An 11,664-nucleotide genomic window follows, 5' to 3' on the forward strand; every position below is an offset into this window, starting at 1 on the left:
GTGTGGACACACCATCTGGAAGGCTCATCAAATCAGTTGCATCAAATCATAAAAACACAACTGCACAACACTCATATACAAGTACATACTCAAACGCTGAGTCATAGAAGTGTACTCTGAGACATTCAGGAAGAGTCCTGCCATTATTTCCAGAGGACGTAGTGTAGTAGGGTAGGGTAATGGGCTTGCTAAACAAACTCCAGATGATCACAGCGCGGGTAGCTCCCTGTGAGCAACTCATAGTACATACACTGATCTAAGCGTCCAGGTGATTATAAAAAAAGAACACACGCACACAAACACACACACACACACACACACACACACACACACACAAAACACACACACACACACACAAACACGCACACACACACACACACACAAAACACACACACAGTACATACGACTACGCTTAGATTGAGGATTGTGTGTGTAATCAGTTCCTATATGTGTTTATTGACAAGCTCTGGTCTCAGGAGCCTCTAATAGAGTATTGTATCTTCCCAGCAGGTCACAGGGGCCACACCTAGACGCCCCATTCTATTCAGTCTATCTGTCAGACAAAAACCCCATTACTGTAATCAGCTGTCTGGTTTTCTGGTGGTGTCTCCCTGCTCCAAAGGCACCCACTCCACTCAAAAGAAGGGTCCCCACTGTGTTCCCCCCTGGAGACCGGAGGTCCCATTTACCCATCTCTTCTCTTCTCTCCTTTCCGCTCTACTATATCTCTTCTACAACATTCATTCTCCTCTCCTCTCTTGTCTCCTCTCTGCTCTACTCTCCATTCTTCCCCTATCCCCTCTCTTTTCTCCTCCACTCTCTATTTTCTCCCACCTCCATTCTCCCCTCTACTCCTTCCCTTTTTCCATCTCCTTTCTCCATTGTCCCTGCAGATAGGAGCCAAAGCCAGGTTCCTACCCAAGTTAGCCAATGATGGCCTGGCCTGCGTCTGAGCATAGACCTGTGAGACTCAGAGGAGAAAGCCCATTGAAACTGTTGGACTGAGGCTGAGACTGCCCTGATGAGGTTATTGTAATCTGATTGTCCAAACAAGAGCTTGATTGGAGTTGCCCTAGATAGACTCATAATTAACTGTTCTGCCCTTAGATTTTTATCAGAGACTAATTAATGGGTTGTAATAGAACTGGTTGGTTTTTAAGCTTTTCATTTCAAGCACACTACACACCTACGGTGGATGGTGGTCATTTTAAGCTGGAGTCAGAAATGTCTTAACATGTCTCCTTAGTGAATCCCCTTGCCAATTTATTTGTATTTATTAATTAATTAATTAAATTATTTTCCAAGCTCTTTATTTTGTCCATTCCAGTGCCAAGTCTATCAAACAGTCTCTCTATTAAATTATAGAGAGAAATAAAATGTGTTTCTAGTCAAGAAGCCGTTGAGAGTCTCAAATCAGACTTTCCTGTTTCCTGTTTGACTTTTCTCGTCCATAGACAGAGAGACATTCCTGAAGGAGAATTCACGAATGAGCACTATCAGTAGAGAGCAAGTATGGGTAGCTGCAGCCCAATATGGCAACCAGACTATGAGCAAGTGGTTGGGTCGACAGAAGTGGGTGTATGGAAAGCGAATCAGCTAATTGGGCAGATTTCTTGCCACTCAAGACTGTTTTGCCTGGCTGATTGGGCTGCACGGCGAGTTGATAAGCCGATGACTAGAGTACTGGTGTTGTACGGAGGTGCCTGCCGACCTGAGGTGCTTCCCACTGGGCAGCTGTATCAAGGTATTAACGGTAGTAGTTAACGTAGCAATATTTTTTCCAAACATGATTTTATTTCAAGTAGAATAGCAGCCGCTCCATGTGAATCTTATTACCATCTTAAAAAAGATAGCAATAATAAATATATGAACAACCTGTAAAGATTCTAGGCACATCTCCCATGCATAGGTTTTTTTTTGGGGGGGGGGGGGGTAGGCACCTGTATCCTTCAGTAGGACTCAAAGCCCTGATCATCCACATACCTGACGATAAGTGACAATTGCAAGCAGACTGGTGCCACCATAGGTCCTAGAGCGGTGGGGCAATTCTTACCTCCTGGGGCTCAGAGTTTTTCCTTATCTGTTAACCTAACCAGGAAAACTCTGGACCCTTATAAGGCATGACAGTGATTAATCCGCTGTAAAAAGGTTTTGTATGGGCTATGATGGGACCAGTTTTTCCTAATCAGGCCACATGGTTTTAAAACTCTGGGGGGAAGAAAACCCTGTCAAACTAGCAACCTTATACTTTTCATATGAATTATATTTAGACTAGATTAGAGGGGGATTTCCTCTACACAGACACATAGACAACAAGCGATAGACAACAGAACTCACAGGGCTGAGCTTGCGTTATGCATGTTTGAATCATGCAGGCCTACGCAAAAATGACTCACATCTGTCATCACAATTATGACAATTGATTCCTTCCAGTTAATCATTTTGGATTGAAAACGTATAGTCAGCATAGCCAGCCAAATTTGGAGTATAAACCGATTTTGATCACATTCACATTTTCTCCTGACACACAAGGACTATAAATACATAACATTACCAATTTGTTTACCCTGACCAAATGGGCAGCTCACAATAGTAGTCTACAGTTGTCTCATTTTCATCCCATACAGTATGTCAGATCTCGAATGTTTAGGTGTAGTCTAGGCTGCTGCAACATTTATGTATTGAGTTTTTGCTTGTGTCTGTCTGGAGTGATTATGTGTTATCATCTTTGCTACTTATGTGTTTGAAAGTTTCTTCAAGTGCAATCGCACAAACCAAGCGATTTGATGAAACTGGCTCTCATGAGGGCCGCCACAGGAAATGAAGACCCAGAGTTACCTCTGCTGCAGAGGATAAGTTCAGTAGAGTGAACAACCTCACATTGCAGCCCAAAGAAATGGTTCACAGAGTTCAAGTAACAGACACTTCTCAACATCAACTGTTCAGAGGAGACTGCGTGAATCAGGCCTTCATGGTCGAATTGCTGCAAAGAAACCACTACTAAAGGACACTAATCAGAAGAAGAGACTTGCTTGGGCCAAGAAACATGAGCAATGGACATTAAACCGGTGGAAATCTGTCCATTGGTCTGAGGAGTCCAAATGTGAGATTTTTGATTTTAGTCTTTGTGAGATGCAGAGTATGTGAATGGATGATCTCTGCATGTGTGGTTCCTACCGTGAAGCATGGAGGAGGAGGTGTGATGATTTGTCAGGTGCTTTGCTGATGACAATGTCTGTGATTGATTTAGAATTCAAGGCACACCTAACCAGCATAGCTACCACAGCATTCTGCAGCGATATGCCATCTCATCTGGTTTGGGGACTTAGTGGGACTACCATTTATTTTTCAACAGGACACCGCCAGGCTGTGTAAGGGCTGTTTGACTAAGAAGAAGTGTGATTGAGTGCTGCATCAGATGACCTGGCCTCCACAATCACCCGACCTCAACCCAATTGAGATGGTTTGGAATGAGTTGGACAGTATAATGTTGGAAATGCATACCAGGTGAAGCTGGTTGAGAGAATGCCAAGAGTGTGCAAAGCTGTCATCAAGGCAAAGGGTGGCTACTTTGAAAAATCTAAAATATATTTGTTTAACACTTTTTTGATTACTACATGATTCCACATGATGGATGGAGGGTAGGGATCAGGCGAAGAGTGGCTAATCTGCCCTTGCCTTCCGTTCTGCTAGCTAATGTTCAATCGCTGGAAAATAAATGTGACGAACTGAAAGCGTGTATATCCTACCAACGGGACATTAAAAACTGTAATATCTTGTGTTTCACTGAGTCGTGGCTGAACGATGACATTAAGAACATACAGCTCTATATACACTCTATCGGCAGGACAGAACAGCAGCCTCTGGTAAGACATGTGGCGGGGCTTATGCATATTTGTAAACAATAGCTGGTGCACGATATCAAAGGAAGTCTTAGGGTTTTGCCCACCTGAGGTAGAGTATCTCATGATAAGCTGTAGACCACACTATCTACCTGGGGAGTTTTCATCTGTATTTTTCGTAGCTGTTTACGTACTACCACAGACCGAAGCTGGCACTAAAACTGCACTCAATGAGCTGTATTCCACCATAAACAAACAGGAAAACGCTCATCCAGAGGTGGCGCTCCTAGTGGCCGGGGACTTTAATGTAGGGAAACTTAAATCAGTTTAACCTCATTTCTATCAGCATGTTAAATGTGCAACCAGAGGAAAAGAAATTCTAGACAACCTTTACTGCACACACAGAGAAGCGTACAAAGCTCTCCCTCACCCTCCATTTGGCAAATCTGACAATAACTCTATCCTCCTGATTCCTGCTTACAAGCAAAAAATAAAGAAGGAAGCACCAGTGACTTGGTCTATAAAAAAGTATGGTCAGATGAAGCAGATGCTAAACTACAGGACTGTTTTGCTAGCATAGACTGGAATATGTTCCCGGGATTCTTCCGATGGCATTGAGGAGTACACCACATCAGTCACTGGCTTTATCAATGAGTACATCGTCCCCACAGTGACTTTATGTACATACCCCAACCAGAAGCCATGGGTTACAGGCAACATTCACATTGAGCTAAAGGGTGGAGCTGCCACTTTCAAGGAGTGCGACTCTAACCCGGAAGCTTCTAAGAAATCCCGCTATGCCCTCCAACGAACCATCAAACAGGCAAAGCGTCATTACAGGAATAAGATTGAATTGTACTACACTGACTCCGACGCTCGGTGGATGTGGCAGGGCTTACAAACTACTAGAGACTACAAAGGGAAGCACAGTCGAGAGCTGCCCAGAGACACGAGCCTACCAGAAGAGCTCAATAACTTCTTTGCTCGCTTCGAGGCAAATAACACTGAAACACGCATGAGCGCATAAGCTGTTCTGGACGACTGTGTGATCACGCTCTCCGCAGCCGACATGAGTAAGATCTTTAAACAGGTCAACATTCACAAGGCCGCTGAGCCAGATGGATTACCAGGATGTGTACTCCAAAAAGGCGCTGATAACTGGCAAGTGTCTTCACTGACATTTTCAACCTCTCCCTGTCTCAGTCTGTAATACCAACATGTTTCAAGCAGACCACCATAGTCCCTGTGTCCAAGAACACTAAGGAAACCTGCCTAAATGACTTACCGACCCGTAGCACTCACGTCTGTAGCCATGAAGTGCTTTGAAAGGCTGGTCATGGCTCACATCAACACCATTATCCCAGAAACCCTAGATCCACTCCAATTTGCATACAGCACCAACAGATCCACAGGTGACGCAATCTCTATTGCAATCTCTATAGGGTACAGAGATGGATGGGGTGGTCATTTAACAATCATGTTAAACACTACTATTGCACACAGATTGAGTCCATGCAAATTATTATGTGATATTTTTACTCCTGAACTTATTTAGATTCGCCATGACTAAAGGTTGAATACTTATTGATTCAAGACATTTCAGCATTTCATTTTTAACTAATTTATACAAAAAAAAAACATAATTCCACTTTGACATTATGGGGTATTGTGTGTAGATCAGTGACACAAAATCTGAATTTAAAATCTGACTCTAAAATGTGATCCATTTTAAATTCATGCTGTAACACAACAAAATGTGGAAAAAGTCAAGAGGTATGAATACTTTCTGAAAGCACAATATATTTATTCATCAGCACAATAGTGCACAAGGATGGATAATTCATAGTATTTCCTACTTCACAAGTAGATTCACTCATTATAAATCTTGAAAATTGAATGATTTGTTTCCAATCGTCCTACTGGTGTCTGCTCTTTACTGTTGATCATATGAACCCTTTCACTGCTATCATTGACACTGTCTCTGTTGGTCCTTCAGGAAATTCCTGAAACGGAATATTGATTGTTGCTAAGAGACCAAATTACAACAGAGAAACACAGTAGAGAAATGTAGGATTAGTTTAGAGAAGGCATAGACGAATTGTGCACGATAGAGAGAAAGAGAGAGAAAGAGAGAAAGAGAGAGAGAGAGAGAGAGAGAGAGAGAGAGAGAGAGAGAGAGAGAGAGAGAGTAAAAGAAAGAGAGAGAAAGAGGGAGAAGGAGAGATTGAGAGAAAGATTCTAAAATGAAGTGATTCCCAAACCATCCATAACAAAGCCATCACCGACAGGGAGATGAACCTGGAGAAGTGACCCTAAGCAAGCTGGTCCTGGGGCTCTGTTCACAAACACAAACAGACCCCACAAAGCCCCAGGACAGTACCACAATTAGACCCAACCAAATCATGAGAAAACAAAAAGATAACTACAACACATTGCAAAGAATAAACAAAAAACTGAGCAAAACTAGAAAGCTATTTGGCCGACACACACACACACACACACACACACACACACACACACACACACACACACACACACACACACACACACACACACACACACACACACACACACACACACACACACACACACACACACACACACACACACACACACACACACACACACACACAGTGACAGAATACCTGACCACTGTGACTGACCCAAAAGTAAGGAAAGCTTTGACTATGTACAGACTCAGTGAGCAGAGCCTTGCTATTGAGTGAGGCCGCCGTAGGCAGACCTGGCTGCCAAGAGAAGACAGGCTATATGTACACTGCCCACAAAATGAGGTGGAAACTGCACTTCCTAACCTCCTGCCAAATACATTACCATATTAGAGACACATTTTTCCCTCAGATCACACAGACCCACAAAGAATTTGAAAACAAATCCAATTTTGATAAACTCCCATATCTTTGTGTGAAATACTACAGTGTACCATTCCAGCAGCACGATTTGTGACCTGTTGCCACAAGAAGAGGGCAACCATTGAAGAACAAACACCATTGTAAACACAACCCATATATATGTATGTTCATTTATTTTATTTTATGAGTGTAATGTTTACTGTTAATTTTTTATCGTTTATTTCACTTTTGTCTATTGTCTATTTCACTTGCTTTGGCAATGTAAACATATGTTTCCTATGCCAGTGAAGCCCTTTGAAATGAATTGAATTGAGAGAGGAAAGGAGAGATTTCAAACCTTCAAAATATCCTGTGTATTGAGCTTGTTGTTGTATTTATGTGTGAGAGAGATAGTGTCTCTCAGTCACACATAAACACACACTGTCTGACGGTTTTACATGAGTGTCATGGGAATGGACCTGACGTCAGATTTCTTCCGTTCATTCAGGGATCTGTGGGTTAGAGCCTGGAAGTGCTGAGCGGAGCAGCTCTTTAGGTCCCTAATCAGCCCTCTCTCCCTGGGCAGGTCGCTGGACCTCAGTCCCCTGGCCTCCATCTTGCGCTTCCCCCTTCCCCACATAATAACCATCCCTGTCATTATTCAATGTTTCCTCATGTGAACCCTCAATAAAGGATGCATAGAAAATATGTGTTGGTGAATTTGAGTGTGGAGTGGGGACTTGTGATGTGTTTTATTGTAGCATTCATTGATTGCTTGGCTGATGGAGCTACCCTGCCTGGTCCTATGCCCAGTCAGGTTGGGGCAGAGTGAGAGAAACATTTTCATAAATGGATAAACATTTGGCAGCCAGAGGCATATGAGTTGCGAGATGTGCGGATATTTGGCATATTTTTAGAGCCTTTGTGAGATGTTTTAAAATGAAACAGGAAGTGTGGAGGTTTATGCCCCTGGCACCCACCCTATTTTCCTCCCCTCGCCCAGTCAAGAAAGACATAGGCCCAGAGATAAAACAGTATGTCAACAGCCTGGCTTCTGCCAACGGCTGGGCAAGCAATAAACCCAACAGCCTCTCAGTCCACTCCAGTTTGTTGACACGAGTAATAAATATTCCAGATCATTTGTTGCCAGTCATCCATCAAAAGACAGTTTTCTTTATAAGTGAATCTGTTGAAATGGTGTATAATTTAGTGCACCGCACATTTTAATCTGTTAATTGTATAGCATTCACTTGAGAGTAAGGACATCCAAATGTAAGATTATTTTAGATGTATTTATTTATAAGAAATACTGGGTTGGAAACATTCATCAATAAGAATACATTTTGACAAAAACAAAATATACAATATAAATAACAATGCTAAAAATGTAATCTTTAAAACATGTAATACCATTTCCATACTTCTAAATAGTATCAAATAAGTTGGGGAAAAAAACTATCATTTACATAATACATTCTGGAGTTGACATAGACAGGTTGGTTGTTCAGTAACTAAACCGAAGTGTGAACAACTATGGGGGAAAACAGGCAGGTTTGGCTTAGATTGCTGACAACATGTCAACTATATTTTGTCTCCAAATGTTTATTGAAAACATAAAACCTTTGCACAATGAGCACTTGTTATCTCTCAAATACATGGTTAGCTGATTAGAGAATTCTAGCCATATTAGCATAGACATGACATGAGTCCAAACCCCCCCAAAACAAGAAATGGCATCAATAACAAGATACAACAAGCTGTAACAAGCCACCTACGATTCCCCACATGGCAGCTTCTTGTCATGGTTCCTAGCTATCTGATCATTCAGAATCATAACACAACACAGCCTTCTGCCTCATCGATGAGAGTGCATCATTTTCATGACGTTGTCAGCCAACCCATCTATACTGTACACACAAAAACACCTCAAATCTTTGCCATATATGGCAAATGACATAGTTCAGGCCTCCCGTAGGCTGCCTTGCTGGTGATAACTGGACTCCATTGGCTCAGGCCTGAATGGGGGGGGCTCAGGTACTGTTCAAACTCACTGCGGTCCAGATCATACAGCATATCTAGGTGAATCTGCTCCAGATAGAACTCCAGAGAGGGGTCAGTGGAGGAGAACAGCTGGAGGCCCTGGGCCATGAAGTCCCCCTGCTCCCAATGAGACACAGCATAGGCTGGGCTGGGGACCTCACACTGCTGCAGCCCATGCTGGGTAGAGTAGTATGGGTGAGGCTCTGCTGGGAATGTCCCTGTGTTAGAGTATTCTAGAAGCTTGTTAGGGAATGTGGCTGATGGGTCTGGGTAATTGGACTTGTTTGGGTAGGTCCCGGGCATATGGGAGAAGTATGCCTGGGAGTTTGGGTAGATGGCTCTCTTTGGGTAGGCTTGCTGCTGATGGCAATGGTTCTGGATTAGGTAGTTGAGAGGGACCAGGGCCTCCACAGGTGGGGTTTTGGGGCCCTTCTTCAGCTGCTTCTTCCTGCGGGGCCGGTACTTGTACTTGGGGTGGTCGATGGTGTGCTGTACTCTCAGGCACTCTGCTTCCTGCATGTAGGGCCGCTTCTCCGCCAGAGACATGTCCTTCCAAGTTTTACCTGCGGCAACACAATCGTATTAGTTATTAGTATAGAAACACCACAAAACACACAATATGCATGCTACATTCAGCTAACTTGCCATGTCTGTCCTCATCAATTGGTTAATAGGCGAATAATGATTTTGGTTTTGTTGAAATATGAATAGTCTCATAATAGTTTTAAGACAAATGGAAATTATGTGAATAAAAGTTACCGAGCATTTTGCTGAGTTCCTTGTTCTCTAGTTCAGGGTTGAGTTTGGCAAGGCGTCTGCGTTCCTCCTTGGTCCAGATAATAAAGGCGTTCAGCGGCCTTCTGACCCGTGGCTCTGCCAATGGTTTCGGCTCAGGACTAGAGCAGCTGGAGTCGGAGTTGACCGAGAGATGACTGGATGGGACAGAGCCGAGGGACTGCGCCTCGGACATCTGCTCACTCTGGGAAGACGCACCGCAGAACTCGTCGCTTTCAAACATGGCTTTCGTTATGCAAAGATCGGAATATGGGGGGATCCGATCAAAGTACATGGTTATCAAAGTACATGGTATCTTTTTTTTACCTTTGATGTTGCTTTGAGGTTGCTCTCCTACTCCACTAGTGATGGACATTGGATATATGCGTTCCCGGGTGTCTATCCACCAATAGTAGGCCAGGAGGAGTGGATTTAAGGTGTCAAATCAAAGTGTTCTCTCAAGTCAGTGATAGTTCTTGATGCCTCGCCCAATCTATCATCAATCAATCAAATGGCCATTTAATGTTAAATAAAAAATAACACATGTAGGCCCTATTATTTGCCTATCGAATTTAATATATATATAATTTACTTTTTAAAATGATCCGTGATAAATGCTCTCAAGATTCGGTACAATGACTGCTCTATTGGATCACGACAATCTTGGCAAATTTGATGTAGGCCGTCTTTCCCTTTGAAGTTGGAGGCTAAAAATAACAACGTATACATTATGGATTTACCTTTTATGAAGCTGGCAAATTCCTATGCCTTGCCCTGTGCCAAATTAATCGGATGCATACTTTATTCCCCTTTTGAAATATCTTTCGTTTTTCTATTGAGGCCTTACTTCACTTTCCTCTGTGTGTTATAAATACAATTAAATCAATTGGACATCCAGCCTCTAACATCAAAGTTCTCTGGCAGAACTTTAGTTATTTATTATAAGTCACGTGCCAATTGCCAGATCCTCAAATCAAATTGTGTTGGTTAGCAGATGTTATTGCGAGTGTAGCGAAATGCTTGTGCTTCCAGTTCCGACAGTGCAGTAATATCTAACAGTAATCTAACAATTCCACAACAACTACCTAATACACACAAATCTAAGTAAAGGAATGGAATAAGAATATGTACATATAAATGTATGGATGAGCGATGACCGACTGGCATAGGCAAGATGCAATAGATGGTATATAATATAGTATATACATATGAGATGAGTAATGCAGAATATGTAAACATTATTAAAGTGGCATTATTAAAGTGACTAGTGATCCATTTATTAAAGTGGCCAATGATTTCAAGTCTGTATGTAGGCAGCAGACTCACTTATCAGGTCCACCGTCTCTCTCAAAGCACGATATACACATATGGGGACACTGAAACAAACGTGATCAAGGCAGGTTTATTATAGGATTATATACACACATATTTACCCACAACAAAAGCGATATCTAAACGTTTGTTAAGGGTGATTGACAAGCTTATCTTTGTGTGTGACAGTGGCCTATTTCAAGTCGATTCATCTGCAGGCCAAATAATACAATAGTCTATTGAGCTAAAGCCATCTTGGACATTCTGGGGGTTTTCATGGGTTAGCACAAAGACATATCCAGTATGTAAAAATATATACGTAAGAAAAATATGAAGCCTATTTTAAACAGGCCTTTTGACATCTTGGCCATGTTCGTGTTGCCTTTGCCGTGTCAGCCATTGCCGTGTCAGGTTTTTCAGAGTGATAAGATTTGCACAGGAAGTCCTAAAAGGTCAGGAAGGAAAATCTATTGGAGTTGTGTGGGACAGTACAACCCCCCAGGGAGCTAGGGCGAGCTTGTTTTCATATAAACATGTTTCATTTTCACAACTCGTGATATTGTTCATGAACTCACAAATTTAGATATTAAAATGACCTCAGTGCGCCAACAAACCCTGGCTGTGAAGCGCAGCCTTTGACTTCAGTCAGTGCATTCCTTTTGATTTGCAATTTGCATGACTGGTCTATTACAGAAAAAGGCCTAACATGATAGAATTCCTCTTGGTTTCATATGATAATCCCACTCTATTGATACCACATCTGATTATACATCCCATCAACTTCAACAAGAGGCTAGTGTCATTACAGCAGTTTATGCAGATGTAGAATCAACAAGACACAGGCGAGC

At 42.4% G+C, this 11,664-nt stretch overlaps 1 pseudogene; it reads right to left on the reverse strand.

Annotated features, from left to right (window-relative positions):
• Positions 1 to 8,546: 8,546 nt before the first annotated feature.
• On the reverse strand, positions 8,547 to 9,800 carry LOC135521637 (sex-determining region Y protein-like; annotated as a pseudogene).
• Between the last annotated feature and the right edge of the window lie 1,864 nt (positions 9,801 to 11,664).

Source organism: Oncorhynchus masou, chromosome 30 (assembly GCF_036934945.1).
Source record: "Oncorhynchus masou masou isolate Uvic2021 chromosome 30, UVic_Omas_1.1, whole genome shotgun sequence".
NCBI classification, from domain to species: Eukaryota; Metazoa; Chordata; class Actinopteri; order Salmoniformes; family Salmonidae; genus Oncorhynchus; species Oncorhynchus masou.